The 20851-nt window shown below is 51.5% G+C and overlaps 1 protein-coding gene and 1 non-coding gene across 2 annotated transcripts in view; one reads left to right on the top strand and one right to left on the bottom strand.

The window, feature by feature from the left end:
* Coro2b (coronin 2B) overlaps positions 1-20851 on the top strand; it is a 110344-nt gene that overhangs the window by 8779 nt on the left and 80714 nt on the right. The window lies entirely within an intron of this gene.
* On the bottom strand, positions 770-876 carry LOC120094558 (U6 spliceosomal RNA). Its single transcript, XR_015628320.1, has one exon. It is a non-coding gene; the product is annotated as a U6 spliceosomal RNA (small nuclear RNA).

Genomic DNA, 20851 nt, shown 5'->3' with positions numbered 1-20851 from the left:
AGACTACACACACACACACACACACACACACACACACACACACACACACACACACAGAGCTTTGATTTTAAATTTTAACCAGATAAAGCACTGAGCCCCCGATGTGGCATCTTACTTCCCGACAGCTGCGCACCTCACAGAAGAGGGAGGTCCCACACAGTCCCAGAGCCTGATCCTGCCGATCAGTGTAGGTCACCATCAGTAGATGGACAGAAAGGAGCCTTGCTATGAATACACCCTTATCCCCGGGGTGCCAGCCTGCTTTGCCTTGGGGTGAGAAGGAACACCCTTGCTACCTTAACAAAATTAACCCTAACAAGCCAATGCCTTGCCTTGAATTTTCTTTCTGTACTCACGGCTTTGGATCCAGAAACTGGCAGGACTGCCAGGGCATGGAAAGCTGTTGGCAAAGAAGGGGACAGAGGCAACTCCTGGAGGCTTTGTTCTTGCTGCTCTGCTGACCACAGGAAAGGCCCCTTAGCTGAAATCCCCAATGAAAGTCGGGTTTCTGGGGATGGAGGTTTCTGCAGACCCGAGAGGTCACCTGATAACTTCATTGTCTTCTACCTGTCCTCTAAAGATCCTGTCTAGCTTCCTGTCATAGCCATTGTGATCTCTGAGAACAGACCCCAGTTATTATGAGGCTACTTGAAGGTCTGAGTAGCCCTTTCTTTCAGGATCCTAGGGCACACTAACTTCTCTGTCCTTGGAGCTTTGGGATACCCAGCATCCCAGCTGAGGTAGAGCCCAACGTGTGTGTTGTATTTTTTTTAATGTGGAACAATTCACGAATTTGCGTGTCATCCTTGTGCAGGGGCCATGCTAATCTTCTTTGTATCGTTCCAATTTTAGTACATCTGCTGCCGAAGCGAGCACAGTATTTTTTTTTTACATGGTTTCCGGGTCAGCCTCAAACTGATATGTAGCTAATGATGCCTGTGGACTCTTGGTTCTTCTGCCCCCACCTCCTGAGTATCAGCATCCATCCACCCCCACTCCGGGCTTACAAGGTGCTGGGAACTGAACCCAAGTCTTTGTGGTTGCTAAGCAAGTACTCTACCCACTGGACTACATGCCCAGCTGCATACTGATGATTTCCGAGTCTGTTCTCTGGCTCCCTGACTGAATTGTGAACCTGCGGAGAGGCTCCAGGCTTATTCCTCCCACGACATCTGTTCAAGGGCCAAGCTCTTTAGCAAGGGTATATGAGGATCTCTGGAACAAGACGTGAGCAAACCCAAGATACGGGCCAGATGCTGCTGCTGGGGCTCCGTTCTCTGGGCCTGCGGGAACCAGAGGAGCACAGAAGATGTGTAGGGATGTGCCCCACCCCCAGCGCCCCTGTTTGCCAAGGAACCAATAGAGACCCAGAAGCCCTGGCTGAGAGGGTCTGGGAAGAATATAGCTCTGTGGGATGGAGGTTCCCGTACCCCAAGTTATTGAGTTGCAGTCAAGCAGAGGGTTCTCAGCCTTGTGTACTTGCCTGATAGCAGCAGACTGATTTAAAGGTTAAGGGTGGAAAGTTCCAGAATCTTGAGAAGACTTAAGAGAGTTTAGCCTGAATTGGAAGGGGCCCCTGAGTGGAGAGGGTTGGTTCTTCAGGGGAACGGCCAAGAGTACCGTGTTTAGAGGCTTGGTTCCAGCAGTGGGAGAGATAGGAGGAGCAATCTCTGATCTCTTCTCCACCAGCGGCCTGGAATTATGGAGGTCTGCCAGGCTGCCACTGTGGCCTCTGCAGTCCCTGTTGGAAACCTCTTCCTGGCATGCTGTGCTCTGGCCAGCTCTCCCTCCTTTATTCATTGAGGCCCTGGGTTGGGAGCCTGGGTTGCTAAGAGCTTTCCTCTGGCCAGCCCCTATCACCAGCCTGAGGAGAGTCTCAGCCAAGTTATGGCTGAAACTCCCTGAAACTCCAACTTGAGGGAGAGAAAGAGAAGATGGGGGGAGGGGAAGGAATGGGTACTCGGGAGCAGTAAACAAAGCTACCCCTGTGGGGCCAGGGAGGACCATCTTGCTGGAGCATCCTGAAGCTGGGACTGTGTGAGCCTTGGCTTTTAAGTAAAAGAGTGGGAAGAAGGGCTCTCAAAGGCCTGCCCCTCCACTGTGCACTATGTGACCCCATACTTCATGCACCCCAAAACTCTACCGTGACCCACATCTTTCAGTTGGGGAAACAGTCTCCAGGAAAGTGCACAAAGTTCACCCTGGCTCTCATAGCAGGGAAGGCTAAAGAAGGAACTGGCTGCAAGATACAGTCTGCATAGCCTCAGGCATGTACAGAAGCTCTGAGAAGCCCCTGGCCTGGCTGTGGCTGGTAGACAGTGAATGGGACCCTGGCCTTTCTTTTCTAGATGTGCCTTTTCAAGCCTCCAGCTTAGACCCACTTTAGAGTCCAGCCCCTTTCAGACCTTTAGTTGCTTTAAAGCAGGATTTTTGTCATACAGCCCAGGTTAGCCTTGAATTTCCTCTATCCCTAGGGTAACCTTGAACCCCTAAATCCTCCTGCCTGTGCCTCTCCAGCACTGGGACCGTAGGTGTGCGCCGCCGTGCAGCGATTTCATTCTGTTCTCGTTGAACTGCAACACTGGGATCAAACCCAGACCCTCGTTCATGCTAAGCAAGCACGCTACCAACTGAGCTATCCATCCCCAGGTCCCTCTGGGCCCTTAGCTTTTGTTAGCTTGAAGGGTAACCTCTCAGCCGTTGTCCTTTTCTGGGCCTGGCTTTCAGACTGAAGCCCCTCAGAAGGGGTAGCGGTGCAGGGTGAGCTCTAGCATCCACAGTTGAGCAGGTCTAAAGAGAAGAGGCACTGACTGCTTTCCTCCCCCAGACCCCGTGCAAAGATTTGTGTGAAGATTTGTGGGCTAGGTCCCCCCAGCTGCCCCGGGGATGCATACAGGGTTAAACCGAAGCATTGTGTCTCTGTAGGGAGACCAGGCCACTCAAGAACGGGTGGATGCAGGGGAGTTGGGGAAGGGGATGCCAGGCAGGGCACAGAGGACAGTGATAAGAGGTACCTGCTCAGAGCTGTGGTTCCCTGAGGAGTGGGCTGGGACCGTGGGACAGTATCTGTGGGGAAAGACTGTCTTTAGGATGCTCTGGTAAGGACAGGTGAGGGGCAAGATAGCCATTCCAGAAGGAGGAATGTGAGCAACAGTGGGGGGTGGGGACACACATTTAATTCAGTGTGGGCCGGACAAGAGCTGGGAGCTACTGGACTGGGGGCATGAGCATAGAGGTTGAGCCAAGTCAGGGAGACAGGGAAGAGCCACGGGACTCTGGATGCTGAGCCTAACAGAGAGTTTAAGAAGTAAGCCATGGGGCTGGAGAGACGGCTCAGTGGTTAAGAGCACTGACTGCTCTTCTAGAGGTCCTGAGTTCAAATCCCAGCAACCACATGGTGGCTCACAACCATCTGTAATGAGATCTGATGACCTCCTCTGGTGTGTCTGCAGACGGCTACAGTGTACTCATATATAATAAATAAATAAATCTTTAAAAAAAAAAAAAAGAAGTAAGCCATGGCCCTGTGTGACTTTTGGAGAACCTGCCTCCACTTGTGTTGCCCCGGAGACAGAGAAGAAGCAGGCAGGCCCAGCACCTTTCCTGTTTCCTAAGGATACCGCCCTGCTCTTCATCCTAGACTTCGATACAGGGGAAGCTGGGTAAGCCCCATCTCCTCCCAGGAAGACATGACCAGGGACAATGACAAGGCCTTGTGGGACTCCTGCCTGAATCCTGCCCTCGCTTCCTGTGTGACCTTGGGTTGCCCCTGCCACTGGGTCCAGGAGTGACTTGAGCCCCGCAGCTGTCCTGCTGTGGCCTTTGTTTGTCTTCCTCCCCTCCCTGATTTCCCAGACCCTGAAGCCTGCATCTCTTTCTGAGTGTGTCCTCTGCTGTGCACACCCCCATCCTTCTTATCCTTCCTCATTCGGGAAGGACTTCAGGAGACTTCCGGTAGAAGGGCAGAGTTCAAGTCCCGTGGCCTGAGAAGAGGCCTTCATCTATCTCAGGAACTGGGTTTACTGCTGCACCTTAGGTAGCCTGGTGCCCATGATATTTGGGGCGGGGGCAGGGGATCTTCCCAGCTAGGACCTTGCCTGGTTGTGCCCTTGTGTCTCCTTCATTCAACAGCAGAGCTCTTCTCTGATGAAATTCTATCTCATTCTCAGTGGTGCCCGGGAGTCAACACAAGAACCTTCTGGAGTGGTAATGGTTGCAGGAGTGAATGTGTATATAAACATCCACCACTCCACCTCACCACACTGAGGGTTTGTGCAGTAGGTCATGCTACACATATTTTTCATATATGTGAAAACATAAACAGATGCAAGATGTTTCCTGGCTCTCATAAACCCACCTACTCTAGGATGCTGCTTTGTGTCACCCAAGCAGGTTTGGGCGCGGGGGACCAGGCTGGGGGTCTGCGCTAGGACCTTGGAAATGCAACCCCAGCTGGGGCTCACCTGGCCGGGTTTGACCTCTTGTCTCTGGGGCTGTCTCGTGGACCTGAACCCTGGATGTGACGTGACTCACTGTTCTTCCATGACCATCTAGAAGTTGTCCTGAGGTTTGCAAACAGTTCAGTAGTTGGTCTTCCATCTCCTGGCATTCACAGAGAGCACCGAGGACCTCAGGGAGCTGTCCTAGGTGGCAGTGTGTTTAGGAAACACTAGGAGAGATCCCTTCTGGAACAGTCAGGTCTGGTTCTGGCCCTCAGACAGCTGGTAACACCGGCATTGCAGTCAGCTCTCTCTCTGGACAATGAGATGAAGGAGAAAGCCATAGGAGTGGTTCCTGGGAGGTTGGGACCGAGAGCCACAGGGAGAAGGGGAGGAGGGGAGGAAGGAAGGAAGGGAGGAGGGGAAGAGGGAAGGAGGGGAGAAGGGCGAGGCACTGCAGGACAGTGATCAAGGAGGGCTAGTTGGAGATGACAGTGACACTTCTGAGCTGGTGGGACAAGGAGAAAAAGGAGGATCTAGGCTTCCAAGGTGCAGGGAACAGAGTCCTGTTGTTGGGGTGCAGGGTGGGGCTGGATGGCAGCATAGGAAATAACCATCTGAAAACCAGAATCCTGTTGGCAACAGGAGCTGCCGAGTATTCCAGGTCCAAGAGCAATGTGCCCTACGAACATTGGGGCTGGTGGGGTCACTATTGAGGACTTTGGCTTTCCATGAAGTTCAGGGCTCCAGGTAGAGCCTCCTGCTGCAGGCTGAGATTCCCCTGCAGGTGGTGTTTTTCTGCGGGGTGGGGAGACCAGACCTCCCTAAAATACAATCCTGGGCAATAGTGATGCAGAGCAGAAGACACACGGCACACTAGTCCTCCTGGATGGGTGGTAGTTAGTGCTTCTGACAGGGACAGAACTCCAGACTTCAGCCGGTTACGCCCACCCACACCCACCCCCCTCCTCCATGAGCAGCCCCAGCAGGAAGGGCGGTTTCCTGCCATCCCCTGTCCTCCACTGCCCTGGGGGCTCTGCAGAGCTGGGGGTGGGAAGTTCTTCTTGGGAGAGACGCCCTGTTTCTGAGTTAGCAGTAGCAGATCAAAAGCAGGATCTGTTTGTTTGTGTTGCCTGAAATGTTTGCAGGGAGATGAGAAAGTGGCTCTGTTTATTGAACAGATCCTCAAGGGCAGAAGCCGCAGGGAAAGTCAGCTTCTGGTATCTCTGTCGGCTTGGCCTGGGTTCTAAGCCAGGCAGAGCCTGAGTGTTTTGAGGAAGGAAAGAGAATGCCGAAGAGGCCAGAGAGTCCTCTCGTCCTTCCTGATTCCAGAAAGCCTTCCCTGGTGACCTCAAACCACATCTGGAATCTCAGCCTACCTCCTATTATGAGTTCCGCCTCTGTCATTGCTGTGCGGCCATAGGCAGCTCACCTAACCTCACTGGGCCTAACCATCTGAAAACCAGAAATTTTGAAAGGAATGAGTTATCCATCCAGTCCTGTCTGCTCCTTGACAGTGTTCAGAGGGTCTGAAGGAGTCTGGTGTGGTCAGACATGTGGTAGAATCATTGCACTGTGCCAAGGCACCACAGGCAAAGTTTAAAGCCAGGATAATGGCTGAATGGGAAGTTCACAGCCCAGGTGAGTTTATGGGGTCACAGCAGAGGGCGTGCCCACTTGACACAGGCACTGCCCTGCCTCAGTGGCTGGGACAAAGGGCCCCTTCCTCCTGTAGCTAGGCCTTAATGTCCCTTGTCTCCGAGAATGCTGGCAGGATTTCCTCCCAGGAAGGAGATTCAGTGTCCGGTTTACTTCCCCTGGGAGTTGCAGGCACCAAGGAGTAAGGTAGCAATCTGTCCTGACCGTCGGTCAGACTGGCGAATCTTCAAACTCGAAAGCCTGGGGCTCCATGCCAAGCTGGACAGTACAGTCAGATCAGCTGCCACTCATGAGAGGGGGCCAGAGCTGCCCTGGAGCTGCAGGAGGTGTCTTTGGGACCGTCCTGGACTGGCATCCTGGTTTCAGCTCCATGACTAGCCTGCTGCCCCTGGTCCCAGGATGGATTTTTTTTCTTTTTTTTCAGAGCTGGGGACCGAACCCAGGGTCTTGCGGTTGCTAGGCAAGCGCTCTACCTCTGAGCCAAATCCCCAACCCCCCCAGGATAGATTTTTATCCCTGGTGTAGTTAATCACAGTTTCCTTAGAGCAATCGAGATTATACACAAACTTGCAACCAGTAAGCACCTGCTGTATGCTGGCCAGCCCTCTGGCTCAGAGGACCAGGAGGGAACAGATTTGTCCAGCTTTTAAGGAAGCAGAACTCTGTTTTGGGAAGTGGGTAGGCAAATAGGAGGAGGTATGTGAATGAGGGTTGAGCGGGACCCAGGAATCCTGCTCAGGTTCTGGGAGGGGGGTACATTCTTGAGTATGAATGGATGTGAGGAGCTGTGGGGGCTGGGAAGATGGAGGCTGGTGGTGACCAGATTGGGGGAGTGGCCTGTTCAGCCGTGCACCGTTGCACAGTAGGGAAAAGGTGCAGCCCAGCAGCCCAGCGGAGTTGCAGCATCTCTCGCTCAGGGTGTGTTGGGCCAGCCAATGTTCTAGAAAATGGGTCACATCTACACGCTGATCAAAACAGAAGAGGTCCCTGCCCTCAGGACAGGCCCAGGAGGGCGGGGAGGCTATACAGAGCACAAATAAACATCCCATCAGTTGGAAGTAAATGACATTAAGAAATACCCAGCCAAGCAAGGGCCAGCGTGACGGGGCAGCTTTGGTAAGAGTGGAAGGAAGAGAAGGGTGGAGCATGGGAATTCTGAAGACTCTGGCTGACAGTGGCCAGCTGGAAGGCTGGGAAGACCTTGCCTGCCACAAACAGCATGGCTCCTGAGTCAGAAGGGATCCTGAGGAGAAAGCACTCTGCCTCTAGCTACTGACTGCCTGAGAGCTGAGGGGAGGAAGATAAGGCTGGAGGCCTGAGCCCAGCACTGTCGGTGATCTATGAGGATCCAAGCCAGGGCAGAGAGCTGTGGAAAGAGATGCCATCAGGAGATGCATGAGCCCTGCTGACAGAGTGGGACTAAGAATGCTGCTACCAAATGGCATGCAGGGTACCCTGAACATTTGGGAGCCGGGCATCACTGCAGAGGGATCTCTGCATCAATTGCCCAGGTTTGCTGACCTGTGGCCCATGGAGCCAGTTAGTAGCTCCCCCGTCACCTCTCCTCTCAGGAAGATTCTCCAACCTGGGTCATGTGTTCCTGTTCCACTAGCTACACTAAGGAAGGCTCAGGACATCCTCAGGTTGTCCTTCCTTGTCTCCCAGCTTCTGCTTATTAGTATTTTGAACAGAAGCGCCTTTCTCTCTCTCTCTCTCTCTCTCTCTCTCTCTCTCTCTCTCACACACACACACACACACACACACACACACACACACACACACACACCCTGTGGATCATTGGAGCTCTGGTTGAATAAAGCAAAAAACTCTTAAGTCACAGACTCTGCAGTCAAGCAGAAGAGACAGGAAAAGGTGACTTGCTCCTTTCCTGGTTTGGGGCACAGCTTTTCTGGGCTGGCCTGGTTTAGGTGGTGAAGATGCTGTGAAATTTAAATCTATCAGGAAAGCCGAGGGCAGAGTGAGTAGCACTGGGTTTTCTCATTTCCCACCCTCCACTAGCCTACATGGAGTCTTCCACCTGAGTCTCCCAGCATCCTGCTCGCAGCCTGTAACACTGTGCCTATTTTGCAGAGGGGCACACTGAGGCTTATACAGATTAGGTGACACAGCCAAGGTCACATGGCAGGCTGAGGTGGCTCTGGATTCTGTCACATGTCTTATAATGTTTGCCTCTCTCAAAAGTCCTGCTTTTAGCCAATAGAGCTTTCTGGTGGCTGCTCTCCTCCTATCACAAAAGAGAAGAGAGAAAGGGAAAGCTCTAACAAACAAACCCTCCTGTTGCCATGGAGCACAGGGCTGTCACCCGAGTGACTGTGGTAAACCAGGGCAGAAAGAAGAGGGCTCGGGCAAAAGTCCAGCTGTGGTTCTGTGCCCATCCCTGTTCCTCATTCCCAGTCAGCACAGTGTGATACATGGCCTTTGATGCCTCGGGGGCAGCCGGCCAGTTTCAGAGCCATTGTTGTGGGCCATGCACCAGGTGCAAGCTGGGCGGGGGGAGGGGGGATGCAGGGGGGTGGAGAGCTGCGGCTTGGCATCCCAGCCTACTCCTCTGATACTAGAAAGTTCCACCTTCCAGAAGCCAACAGGAGGTGGGTGCCCTAGAGAGGTGAGCACCTGGTGACTCGGGGCACTTCCTGTTCTAGAGCCTCCCCTCCTCTGCTGAGGACCCAATCTTCCCATTGGACTAGAGCTGGCCTCTCTGCCCTTCCCTCTCTGCTGGGCTCCTGGCTGGGTGCTCCTGTGGCGGGGAAACAGACAGGTCCGTATGGAGATGAGTGAGAACCATGAGGACCTTTTACAGAAGGAATCCTGTTCTGACGAGGGCTGCTGGGGTCTGAAATCGTGATTTCTTTTGAGAGAAGCTGCCGGGGACTGAAGTTGAGGTAGCCATGTTGTAGGTTCACCAGGGAGGGCCGGGCTGGAAGAGAGGAACAGGAAGTAAAGGAGGGACCCCGCTAGCATCCTTTTGACGTAACCACTCACCTGGATGCCTTCCACACTCCCTTAACTTCTGTTTAGACCACCTGCTGGCCTCAAACTCAGGCCGACCATCTCTGCTCCCTTTCCTCCTGGAGAAGCTTCCTGATCTTATCCTACAATCCAGTCAGCATGAGCCCTGGCCTCAGGTCCCTGCCAGGATGAGGTGGTTGTGTCAGAATGTATCACCCTTATTGCCATAGTGTGAGCCCTGAGGCCCGGGACAGGAAGTACGGGATGCAGCAAGGTGTGCTCCCTCTATGCCTGCTCCTGTGCGCATTCAACTGAAGCAGTGCTCTCAACCTCTCTAACGCTGAGACCCTTTATTACAGCTCTTCTCATTGTGTGACCCCCAACCATAAAATTACTTTTGTTGCTTCTTCATAACTAATTTTGCTATTGTTATGAACCATAGTGTATTTCCTGATGGTTTTAGGTGACCCTTTTGAAAGGGTCATTCGAACTCCAAAGGGGCTGTCACCCACAGGTTGAGATGTTAATATTCCGTGATTTCTTGTATTTTGCTCAAGAAAGTCAGATCGTCTCCTCTGTGTGCAGCGTGGCTTCAGTCACATAGTCACATGAGGAGCACTGACTGGCACATTTTCTAGAGCGTATAGAATACAGCCGCTCCCCTGTTTCAGGGAGGGAAGCATCTAGAATAAACTGGGGCCTCATTCTTCACTCCCTTCTTACCCAGACTGAGGCAGGGCTCCCCAGGACAAGTCAGTTCTCTATCCTAGAGCAGCAGACCCTGGTGACCCTGTGACTATGGTGTCCCCTCATAGGCTCAGCCCTCCCCTGGGAGACTGCCATATACCTTCCGGACATCCGGGTCTCATTATGCCACGATTCAAAAATCCATCTTGTCTAATTGTGCTCCAGGCCTGAGTGAATTCAAAGACTATTAACCAGGCTCTGGGGGACCTCCACGTCTCCATGGCAACAGAGGATGCGTCCTAATGAACTATGTCCTTGGAGACTGGCTGGGGGTGGGGGTCCCTTGCCTGTCTGTTTGTGTAAACTGCTTTTGCTGTCTCTGCTTCTGTGATAGGCCCCCCTGAGAAGGGACACAGGGCTGGGTAGAGAACACAGAGAGAAACTGCAAGTGGCCCATGGTATGACCTTGTACTGCGTGAAAGGAAGAATGTTCTAACTGATCCCACAGCCGCTGCCAAGGATTTCTTCAACCTACTAAGGAACACCTTTTCATATAAAATACACATGCATATTCAGACACTTGACACACAAGCATACATGTATGCATGCATACATTTGCACATGTCTGTCCTGCACTTGTGCGCATATATACATGTGCGTGCATGCACACACATGCATGTGTCCATGCATACATGCACACACACAACACTCCGAATTCTAAGGGCTTAAGCACTACTTTTCCTTCAGAGCTTAAGTACTACTTTTTCCAGCAGCTTTGTTCCTTACATGAGTATTGTTCCTTGGCTCTTGGGCACCTCCTCCAGGAAGCCCCCTTGGGTTGACTGCCTCTCATGCTTCTAGAATGATACCTGGCTAATTCATGCTCCAGAAAGCCCCCTTGCAGCCCAGTCCCAGCCCTACACCTCACAAAGGACACACTATTTCTTGGCCATGGGGTGACAGCTCCTCCAGTGTGGGGCTCTCTCTCTCTCCCCCTGAAGGCTTGTTCAGCTGGAGAAAGGGTTTGTTAGTAATGCCTGGGGCATGTCTGTTGACATGGTTCCAGGGAACTCCACCAGCCCCTGCCCCCTCTCATGGTGGTTATGACAATCTCCAGAGGAAGGAGGTGTCCTAAAACCAGGGCTCTAGAGAAGGATGGAAGATAAAGGAAGCCCCAGTGACCTCAGCCTGGTGTCAGCAGGGCGTGGGTGGGTATGGGAGGAGAGGGTGAGGGGGTGCAGACCCAGCCATTTCTCCTCTGCCACCATCCCTCCCCCTCCCTGCCTTGCTGACTGTGGGTTTCTACGAAGAGAAGGGAGGAGTGAGTGGGGAGGACGCTGGCTGGTTGATTTTTAATTAAAAGGGACTGGACACCTCCCAGCTACCCTTTGGGGCAGTGGCATTCCTGGGGTGTTGTGCCTCCATCAAAAGGAACAAGGTGGCAGGCAGGTGTGGGGGAGGCCAGCCAGCAGAGAGGCAGAAAGCCTATTCAGAGAACCGAGGTTTCTGCTGATCGGCATCCCACCCCGCCCCCACCGCCACCTCCCTGGGGCTGGACCACTCCTAAGGTTCCACCCTGCCCCTGGACAAGCCTGCAGCAGCTCTGGCTGCATCCAAAGTGACATTGCTGCTCTGGCCTTGGGTCTGTTGGCGAGCAGAGTGGCATGTGGTGGGAACTCACAGATTGGGGACCAGCCTATCCTGGACCCCATCCATCCAGGCATCCCCTGAGTGTTGCCTGTTGTAAGGCGCTGGAGATAAAATGTTAATGCGGTGGCCAGCAAAATTACAGTCAAGGGCAGTGTGGGAGGGAGGCTGCTGGGGCAACCACAGGGGACCGTGAGGAATGCTGTGAGGAAGGGGAGGTGCTTAGGGTGGGGCAGGGCAGCAGAGGAAAGGAAGTTTGCTTCAGGTAGTGACACTGAATGCAGGCTTTCCAAAGGGAAGGTGAGTGACCAGTACACAGAGGCTGCGAAAACCGCCCCATGTGCAAAGGCCTTGTGGAGAGGAGCAAGGCTCTGGAGCACGCAGAAAAGCTGGGTAGGGCCAATGCCTCACCGTGTTTTGTCAGGGCTCAGGCCTGCTAGGCTCTTACAATCCCACTTGTAGGGACCATGCACTTGACCCTAAGGACACAGACCAGGAAACTGCTTAGTGATGCTATGAAAGGAGTCACGCCACGTTTGGGGGCTTGCTTTGTTTCTTGGTTCTAAGACTCACTGATGTAGCTCAGCTGACCTGAAACTTGCAATCCTCCTGCCTCAGCCTATAGGTGTGTATAACTGACTCCAGGTTTACATTTCAGAAGATCCTCCCCAAGCTTCAAAACATTTTCTGGATGAAAACACAGAATCAACGGGACATGGTGCCTCAGGCCTGTCATCCCAGCACTTGGGCATCTGAGGCAGGAAGGTCTCGAGTTCCAGGCCAACTCTTGCTGTGTAACAAGACTCTGAAAAAGCAAAGCTCTCTTGTCTGCTCCGTGCTGTGGAAGGGATGGAGGGAATTTAGGTCAGGTGTTTCCGGGGCGTTGACAGCTTGGCTAGCATGGCGGGTATAGGGTATGTATATTGGGCAGGGTAGGAGGCTCCACGAGCTGAATGAAGTCCATGCCCTAGGTCCCCTGCGGGAGAACACCAAGAGGCGCTGCCTGCCTGTTTCCTGGTAGCCACATTTCACAGAAGCTTGCCTGTTTCTCAGGCTCCGGGTCTGTCTGTGCTGATTGTCAACAGCGCACACTAAGCCTGTCTCTCCTTGGCCCCTGTGTCCTTTTCCCTGTCCTTTTCCCTTCTGGGTGATTTGCAATCCTTTGTCTAGAAACATTGGCCACCTCGAATCAGCAACTCTGCCCAACTCCAAGCAAGTGTGTCTGAGAGGCCTTGGTGCTTAAGGAGTCCCCTGAGAGGTCTGCGAGTTAGGATGCCATACATTGTCCCCTGCAGGGTGAGCTCATGTGGGCCTGGGAGAGAAGCTGTTCACTAAACAGTGGCTAGGCTGAATGAATGAAGTGAATGAGTGAAGGCATGAATAGATGAATGTGGCTTAGAAACTCCAAATCAGCATGATCTAGTGAGAAAGAAAGAGGCATTCTTGTGGACGGCACTGGTATGAGGGAGGCCTTTTTATAATGTGGTGTGTTTGCTCATGTGTGAATGGTGTGCAAGGGGGGGGTAACATACATGTACCTGTGTGTGCGTACACGTGGAAGCCAGAGGACAATCTCAGGTGTCATCCTCAAGAGCACAGCCTCCTTTGAGACAGAATCTCTCACTGGCCTGGGGCTCACCAGTTAGGCTAGGATGGCCGTCCAGCAAGCTATGTTGTCTCTGCCTCCCTTCTCCTGGCCTTACATGCTCGTGGAATCCGGCCTGCTTTCTGTGAGTCCTGGAGATGGGAATCGGTCCTTCTGCTGGTGAGGCAACCACTCTGCTGACTGAGTTGTTCTCACAGGGTCAGATGTTGGGGGGGGAGTGTAGGTTTGTAGGGGACAGACGAGTTAGGGTGCTGCTGGCTGAGCTGGACAGAATGAGTGGGTTGGTGTGTTCCCAGGTTCATATACTAACCCCTATTGCATTTGGAGATGGTACATTTGATGAGAAGATGAGGGTTGAATGATGTGACAAAGTAGAGCCCTAACCCAAGGGAACTGCAGTCCTCCCATCCGAGTACCAACCAGGCCTGACCTCGCTTGGCTTCTGAGATCAGATGAGGTTGAGAGCATTCAGGGAGTTAAGGCCTTAGGCGGGACTGATGTCATAAGTGGGGTGCAGGGAGCACAGGGGGAGGAAAAGTCACTTGAAGATATACCAAGAATGTGGTGGTCTGCAAGCCAGGAAGAGAGATTTCACCAGAAACCAACCTTCTCGGACTTTGATCTTGGGCTTCTGAGAAATGACATGTCTATTGCTTAAGCCGTTCAGCCCGTGATGTTCTGTGCACAGCCACTGCACAGAGGTGCGAAGATGTCATTAGCCTGTGATGGGAGGTCAGGGCAGACAGAAGAATAAGGAGGCTCAGACATGTTGTCCCAGAATTCAGGATAGCTGCTCTCATCCTACATTCAGAATGAGAGCCAGGCTGTAGAATGAGAAGTACAAGTTCCAATCCTGTCCCCCACTACCCTTCTGCTCTGAGGTCCTGTGCAAGCTTTGAACCCTGAGTTTCCGCATCCGTAAGTGGGGAGAACAGTAGTAGTCTCTCTGTAGGCAGAAGTGTTGTGAGTGGTCTGTGTGCTTTACACATGCAAAGCACCTCACACAGCCTCGTCTTGGTGAACACTCCACTGGCCTGAGCCAACACCTCTCACCTTTACCGTGTGTGTTCAAGGTCACTCCAGCTACAGGGTCCCAGCATTACTCAGAATGTCTTGTGATCTCTGTTCAGTACTAGCCTCTACGGTTAGGAGCTAGGCTTGGCTCTTCGTGGCCTGTCCAGCATCAAGCAATCGCTTCACTGGGAACGGACCAAGCTTCTGTCTGAGTGAGTCTGCATCATGCCCAAGGAGAAACACACCCGACTGGTGAAGTCAGAGATGCTCAGTAGACATTCCTGAGGGTGCCTTGCTGGTCCTTGGTGGGATTTCACACTAGAAAAGGAAGGGAATGAGATCTCCATATGGCTAGACTGTGCAAGTCTTCCTGGGAACTCTGGCAGGATCAGGTTCTCCCTCTGCATAGGCCGTGATTTAAAACAACCTCCTCACTTCCTGGCAAATTCAGCCCAAAGTTTCAGCCTAGTATACCAACACCGGAAACCCCCACCTTCTGAGAATCCAAGGAGAGAAAAAAGGGCCCATGGTACTTTTGTTCTGTATGGTTACTGCTGTGCTGACTGCATTCTATACCATGCATTTATAATCTTGATAGTCAGGAGGCTATTATGCAACTTTAAAGACATTTCTCAAAAGATAGAAAGTCCAAACTCCCAGCTGCCCATCATCATCTCGGATCCTGAGGCAACGTGGTCCAAAACTGTATAAACCATTATCAAAGACACACAAAAGAGGTGTCTGCCTTTCGAAGAGCAATTTGGCAACATGTCTCATAGCCATAAAAATGTCCACATCCTGTGACCCAGTAATCCCACTCCTGGGAGTGTGTCCAGAGGAAGTAATCCAATGCTGAGAAAACCTCTGAGCATCAAGACGCTCATCAGAGCACTGTTTATACAGCTCCGAAGTGGAAGCTGTATAAAGGGGGTGGGGCTGACAGTAGGAGACTGAGTAAATGCATTAAGTAGCATATGTCCAATAGAACATTCTGCAGCTGTTAAAAATTATATGTGCTGGGGAGACTGCTCAGTTGGTAGTGTGTATGTCATACAAATATCAGGGCTGAGTTCCTTCTGATCCTCAGACACCAGCACAACTTACTTGGCAAGTTCCAGGCCCTGTCTCAAAAAATGAGGTGGACCATGTCTGAGGAATGACAGCTCTGGCCTCCGAATACACATATGCACACACACGTATGCACACATGCCTGTGCATGTACATGCACACACGTAATGATAACACTGGAATACTCGTAGGACAGTATGAGAAATGTTCATGCCAAGCAGAAACAGTGGTAGACACTGGTGGGCCAGGTCAGTGGGTGAAGGCACCTGGGGTGTGATCACCTAAGCATGACCTCTGCCACCCATGTGCGGGCAACACAGGAGAACCAACGCTGCTGTTCTCTGACCACACACTCAGAAATAAATAATTTTGTAAAATCAAATTTTAAGTGGAAATAGTGGGATACGAGGTTTTTATGTGGGTCACAATGGTGGCTGTGCGGAAGCCCTTCAGGAATTATAGATACTCTGAGACTGGAATGCGAAGAGGGTGTGGACCACATCACCAGGTGGGCTTTAGGGAGCCCGGGGAACTCTCACAGGTACCAGGGGTCTCAGGGACGGGCCAAGTAGACTAAAGGATCCTTAGTTCAGGTTCAAGATGTTAGGTCAAAAATATCTGCGAGATGCTGGGAGAGGTGGCTTGTACCTTTAATTCTAGCCCTCCGGAGACAGAGGCAGACAGATCTCTGTGACTTTGAGTCCGGCCTGGTCCATGTAGAGAGTTTGAGCCTAGCCAAGGCTAGTGAGACATGCTTAATACATTTATGGTTCAGTGAGAGACTCCCGACCCCGAAATATAAGGTGGGAAGTGATAGAAGCCACCCACTGTCAACTGTCAACTTCTGGTTTCCACATATGCACACATACACCACAAATGTGAGAGCGTTTGTGTACACACACACACACACACACACACACACACACACACAAAGCTGAAAAGGCAATTAGCAATGGTACTTAAAGGTAGAACCTTAGGAAGTAATCAGGATTGATTAACATCATCAGAGTGGAGTCCCTGAGGCACTCATCAGAAAGTTCATTGCTAGATGACCCCCCCGCCCCCAACTTTGAGCTTCCAAACCTCTTTTCTTCATAAAATTACAAACCTTAGGCATTATATTATAGCAATGAAAAACAGATAAATAAGCCAAATTCTGTGTCTCTTTCCTATTCCTGCATAGCTGTTTCTTCCAGGTCGCTCAGGTCTCTTAAGGACTTGACTGCTTCTCTCACTTATCAAAATGGCTTGTCACCTTGCACAGTGAAATTCTCCAAGGTCCACCTGAAGAATTTCAGATTCTGTGAGGTATGGGTTTGGGGAGGGAGCAATACGGCATCAGAACAGTGTCAGAGAAAAATAGACCTCAGACTCCACCCGGCCCTTGACCCTAGAGTCAAGAGGCATTAACTAACAGCCAGTGGTGACAGGTGGCACCTTCCCTTTCACACCATAGAAGCAGCCAAGAAAAGAGCCCAGTGGGGAAAGGAAAGAAGGGCTTTGGACAATGCTGCATTTGTCTTAACAAGAGACTGGGAAATGAGCCATCCACACTCCGGACAACTCAGAGGTGCAGGCCCGGAGCTTGTCCTTGAGCATGGTGTGTGGGAACAGCTCTGTAGAGACACCGTCTATGAGGAAGGGAAAAGAACTCAGAGACCCCCGAGATCGGGGTAGAGCTAGAGAGCTGAGAAGCTGGGGTGAAAGGGGGTGTTTGCTGAGATCTATGCACTCCCAAGTCCCTCTGGGCTGAGTGTTTCTGCAGTTGGGAGAGTCTAGAAAGTACCCTGAACTCGGCTGGATTGGGCCATTTGGCTTCAAGTGTGAGCCTGCTGATTGCTTGCTCTCCCGCCAGTTTTGAACGTGACTTCAGACCTCCCCACCTTCCTTCCGTGTCCTGTAAACGACGGTGGGGTTGGATGCTGTGTGGCTCCTTCCAGCTCCGTACTTGACCTTGCCAACATGGCCTCTAACTACCCCCAGCTGCTCTGCTTCTTTGTGGCTTGTTTGTTTCTCTCGGCCTAAGACAGCTTCTGAACCCCTTATCCTGCTCCAGAATGTCAGGGCCACTCAGTGGGCCGGGGGTGGGGGGGTGGGGGGGTGTTTCGGGTGGGGACTTGAGTAGTTAAGTGTTAAGTATCTGATTGGCCAGAACTTTATCATGTGGCCACACGCTAAATTGCAATGGTTCTTGGGAAATGCAGTCTTTTCATCTCCAGCTTCACTCTAAGGCTATAATTAGGAGAGACCAGGGAAATGAGCTATCTCAGCAAAAATCAAATCTGCAAACTCAGTGCTTCGGGGCTTCAAACATCTGTGTGGCCGTAGCAGCTGCTCGTTACCCTGGCTTACCCAACTGACATGTGTCAGGACAGATCAATCATGATTTCTCTCCCGTCTTAGACCTCTCAGCCGGTTCATTTCCATGCAGTGAACCTTGAAGGACTGACCAATCTTCCGACCATTGGCAGGTACAAGGCTCTCCGTTTATGTATCTGTTTCCCTTTTTGAGGCAGATTCTCCTGTTGCTCAGGCTAATTTCAAACTCTCTGTGTAGCTGAAGATGACCTTGATCTGATCCTCCTGCCTCCACCTCCCATGAGGGATTTGGTTGCAGATGTGTACCATCAGGCCTGGTTTGTGTGGTTCTAGGCGTGGAGCCCAGAGCTGTGTGCCTGAGACTGAGCTGCACCCACTTCTCTTTTTCAGGACCGATGACACACAACTCCATAAATTTCTATTTTATTATACAATGAGAGCTTACCTGAAAACACCCTCCTGTTAGCAGGGGTTATCAGACCACAGCGTTTATAAACCTAAATTAGAACAACCCTAATGGTTATTGGGTCTGGGATCTGGACTCTACTAAGACGCCTACCTCCATCCCAGCCCCTGGCCGATCTCCTCTGCCTGTGTCGATGGATATAGCTGCTGAGGTCCTCAGTGAAGACACCTTGCCCCTGTGGCATCTTAAGGTAGCTCTAGAATCCTGTTACCACCATTTCTGCTTCCAGTCCCAGGGTTCTGTGTGCTTCGCTCATCTTTATAGATTTAGTGCTTAGTTACCCTCCAGTGTATGGTCCCTGTTTGAAACCTGTGTCATTTCCTCATTAACCTCTGTGTCCTAAACCTGTGGTCTGGGACAACTATGTTGGCTTCTGTGAGGTGCTTATTAAAGTGTGGGTTCTCAGACTCCCATCCTGACCTCCTGAAACAAAATCTAGATGTTGGCTTCGGAACAAGTATCTCTCTGCTCCTGGGAGAACCCCCTGAACTCATCTTTGATGTGTTGACAGAATGGTTCAAAAGCAAGTGTGGCAGACCCCTGTTGCTATAGCAGCTGAGTGTACAACACCCACTCTGCTCACGGAGCGACAGGCTGCCTGTGTTTCATTCTCGCTAAATATCCAGACAGAAAGGATGTCATCATGCAAAATTGTGCACTGCTTCTTAAAAACTTTCTTAGGAAGCACAGTAGTGTCGGATTCGTGATACCGCCCTTATTCTTTGTCCCCATGTGGTTTTTGCACCACAGGTAGGCAAGAGGAACCTGGGGAAAACGTGAACCAACAAAATGAGAAACCACACAACCTGTGGAAGATAACAGGCTCAGACTGTGGAGCATCCCAGATCCTGACGAGGCCGGCCGTAACACCTGCTTTAACAACAATCCCAAAAGAAGGAGCATGGGGAGGGGCTGAGACAGGAAGAGGGCCTATCACCCTCCTCTCCCCAGCCATAGGGGGGAGCAGCTAATCCTGGGGGGTCATGGGAAGGATTTCAGGACTCAGCAGAGTCTTTAGAAGACTGGCCGGTTTTTCCATCTCCATCCTGTGCTCTGGGGGATGGGCCCTTTGTCCAGTCTTCAGCTCTGACTAGAAATCATTGTGTCCTAACTATGCCCCTCACTGCCTCTTAGTGACAGGCCTGTTGTCCAAGATGCGCCCGAGGCTGGTCCAGCCCTACGTCCATCTATTATGCAGCAGTGGCTGGAACAAAGCTGCAGTGTGTGGGAGCTGGCCCGGGTGAAGCCGTTTCCCCACACAGTCCTGTTTACCAGGCACTGGGAGAAGAGAGGGTCGAGTGGGGTACTGAGTGTTAAAAACAGGCTTCTCAGGGGGTTCCTGAGAGGAGAGAGGCTGGTGGAATCATGAGCATGGCATGTCAACCTTGCGGGTGTGTAAGAGTTATAAGAGAAATTGTCTCTCTGCCTCCTGGGACATCCAGGCTTTCTTGGTCATTAACAGGAGCTTTGCAAGTGACTCTGACCCCAGTCAGCCAGTCCTTCCCTGGAATGCTTACAGTGTGTCCTGAGGGCCGTGGGCACCCAAGATAAAAAGCTCAGGGTGGTCCCTTGATCACAGCAAACTTAATCATCCCCACTCCCCTAGGTCCTCAACAGATCAAGGTGCTCCTTGGGTGGCTAGCCAGGTCTTGCTTCTCCCTGAACACTCTAATCCAGACCTTGGTACAGGGCGCCCCCATGGTGCGTGTGGAATTCGGAAGAGTTTCTGTCCCATTGCTGTGTGCCCACAGCTTAGGGAAGCAGACATGATGTGTGTTGGGATTTTGCATCCTCCCCAGAGCATTACTGTTATTGCTGTTGTTGTCTTGTGGCACTAGGAACTGAACCTGTGGGACCTTGTATGTGCTAAGAAAATGGCCTATTTCTCTAGCCTTTTTTCTGAAACGGGATCTTTGTAAGTTGCCCAGACTGCCTTTGAACACACTATGTAGTCCAGGCTGGACTTGAACTTGCAACCGTCTTCTCTCAGTTGCTTAAGCAGCTAGGATGACAGGCTTACCTGACCATGCCTGCCTCTTCTAAATTACTAATGTTGAGGTTTTCATTCCCCAAGTGGTGATATTAGGAGGTGGGTCTTTTAGGTGGTGATTTTTACATCACAGGGGGAGAGTCTTCATGAATGTTTGGTTGGTAGAGTGCTTGCCTAGCATGCATGAGGAGGTCCTGGGTTTGATACCCAGCTCTGCATAAATGAGTCATAATGGTGCACACATGTCATCCCAGCATTTAGGAAGTATAGGCAGGAAGATGAGAAGTTCAAGATCATCCTTGGTCACATAGAAAGTTTAAGAACAACTGGGACACATGAAAGTCTACCTCAAAAAACTTAAATAAATAAATAAATTCAGACCTTTCCCCCTTCCCCTTTCCACCATGTGAGAATGCAACTAGAGGTTTCCATCTACACACCAGAGAGTGGGCCCTCACCAGATACCAACACTGTTGACACCTTGGCCTCAGATACATAAGCTACCAATCTAGAACAATCAGAATGGGCTAAGCCAAGAGAGACTCTGGAGTCCCACTGCTGGATGCTGACTGGTGGGTGGAAGGTACATGATTCTTCAAACAAAGAGAATGGAGGAATTGTCTCGGAGAGAACCGGCCCTAGGTGATCTGATGCAGGCAGTTTATGGACAAGGACCCTTCCCAAGTGGCTGTGTCCACTTGATGTCTCCTGTCCTTGGGAGAAACCTGTCCTGACAGACCATCCTTGCTCACATTGTTTAATGCATTCCCAAGCCTGTGCTAGAACAGCCTAAGGAGAGGCTGGGGACCTCTGCTCAGACTGCAAACTAGGGCCTTTGCCCCTTCTCTACATCCAAGTTACCGTATGTAGTAATGGGGGTAGGGGGAGTTAAGTATCTCAGGGGCTGGGTGTCACTGTGGTAATGCAGTGCACAGCAAGTCAGAATCCCTGGTTCAACTATTAGAGAGAGGGGAGAGAGGGGGAGG

The sequence above is a fragment of the Rattus norvegicus genome, chromosome 8 (genome assembly GCF_021556685.1).
Source record: "Rattus norvegicus strain SHRSP/BbbUtx chromosome 8, alternate assembly SHRSP_T2T, whole genome shotgun sequence".
Classification (NCBI taxonomy): domain Eukaryota; kingdom Metazoa; phylum Chordata; class Mammalia; order Rodentia; family Muridae; genus Rattus; species Rattus norvegicus.
Note: the sequence above shows the minus strand (reverse complement) of the source record. Positions and strands in the feature narration are given on the sequence as shown.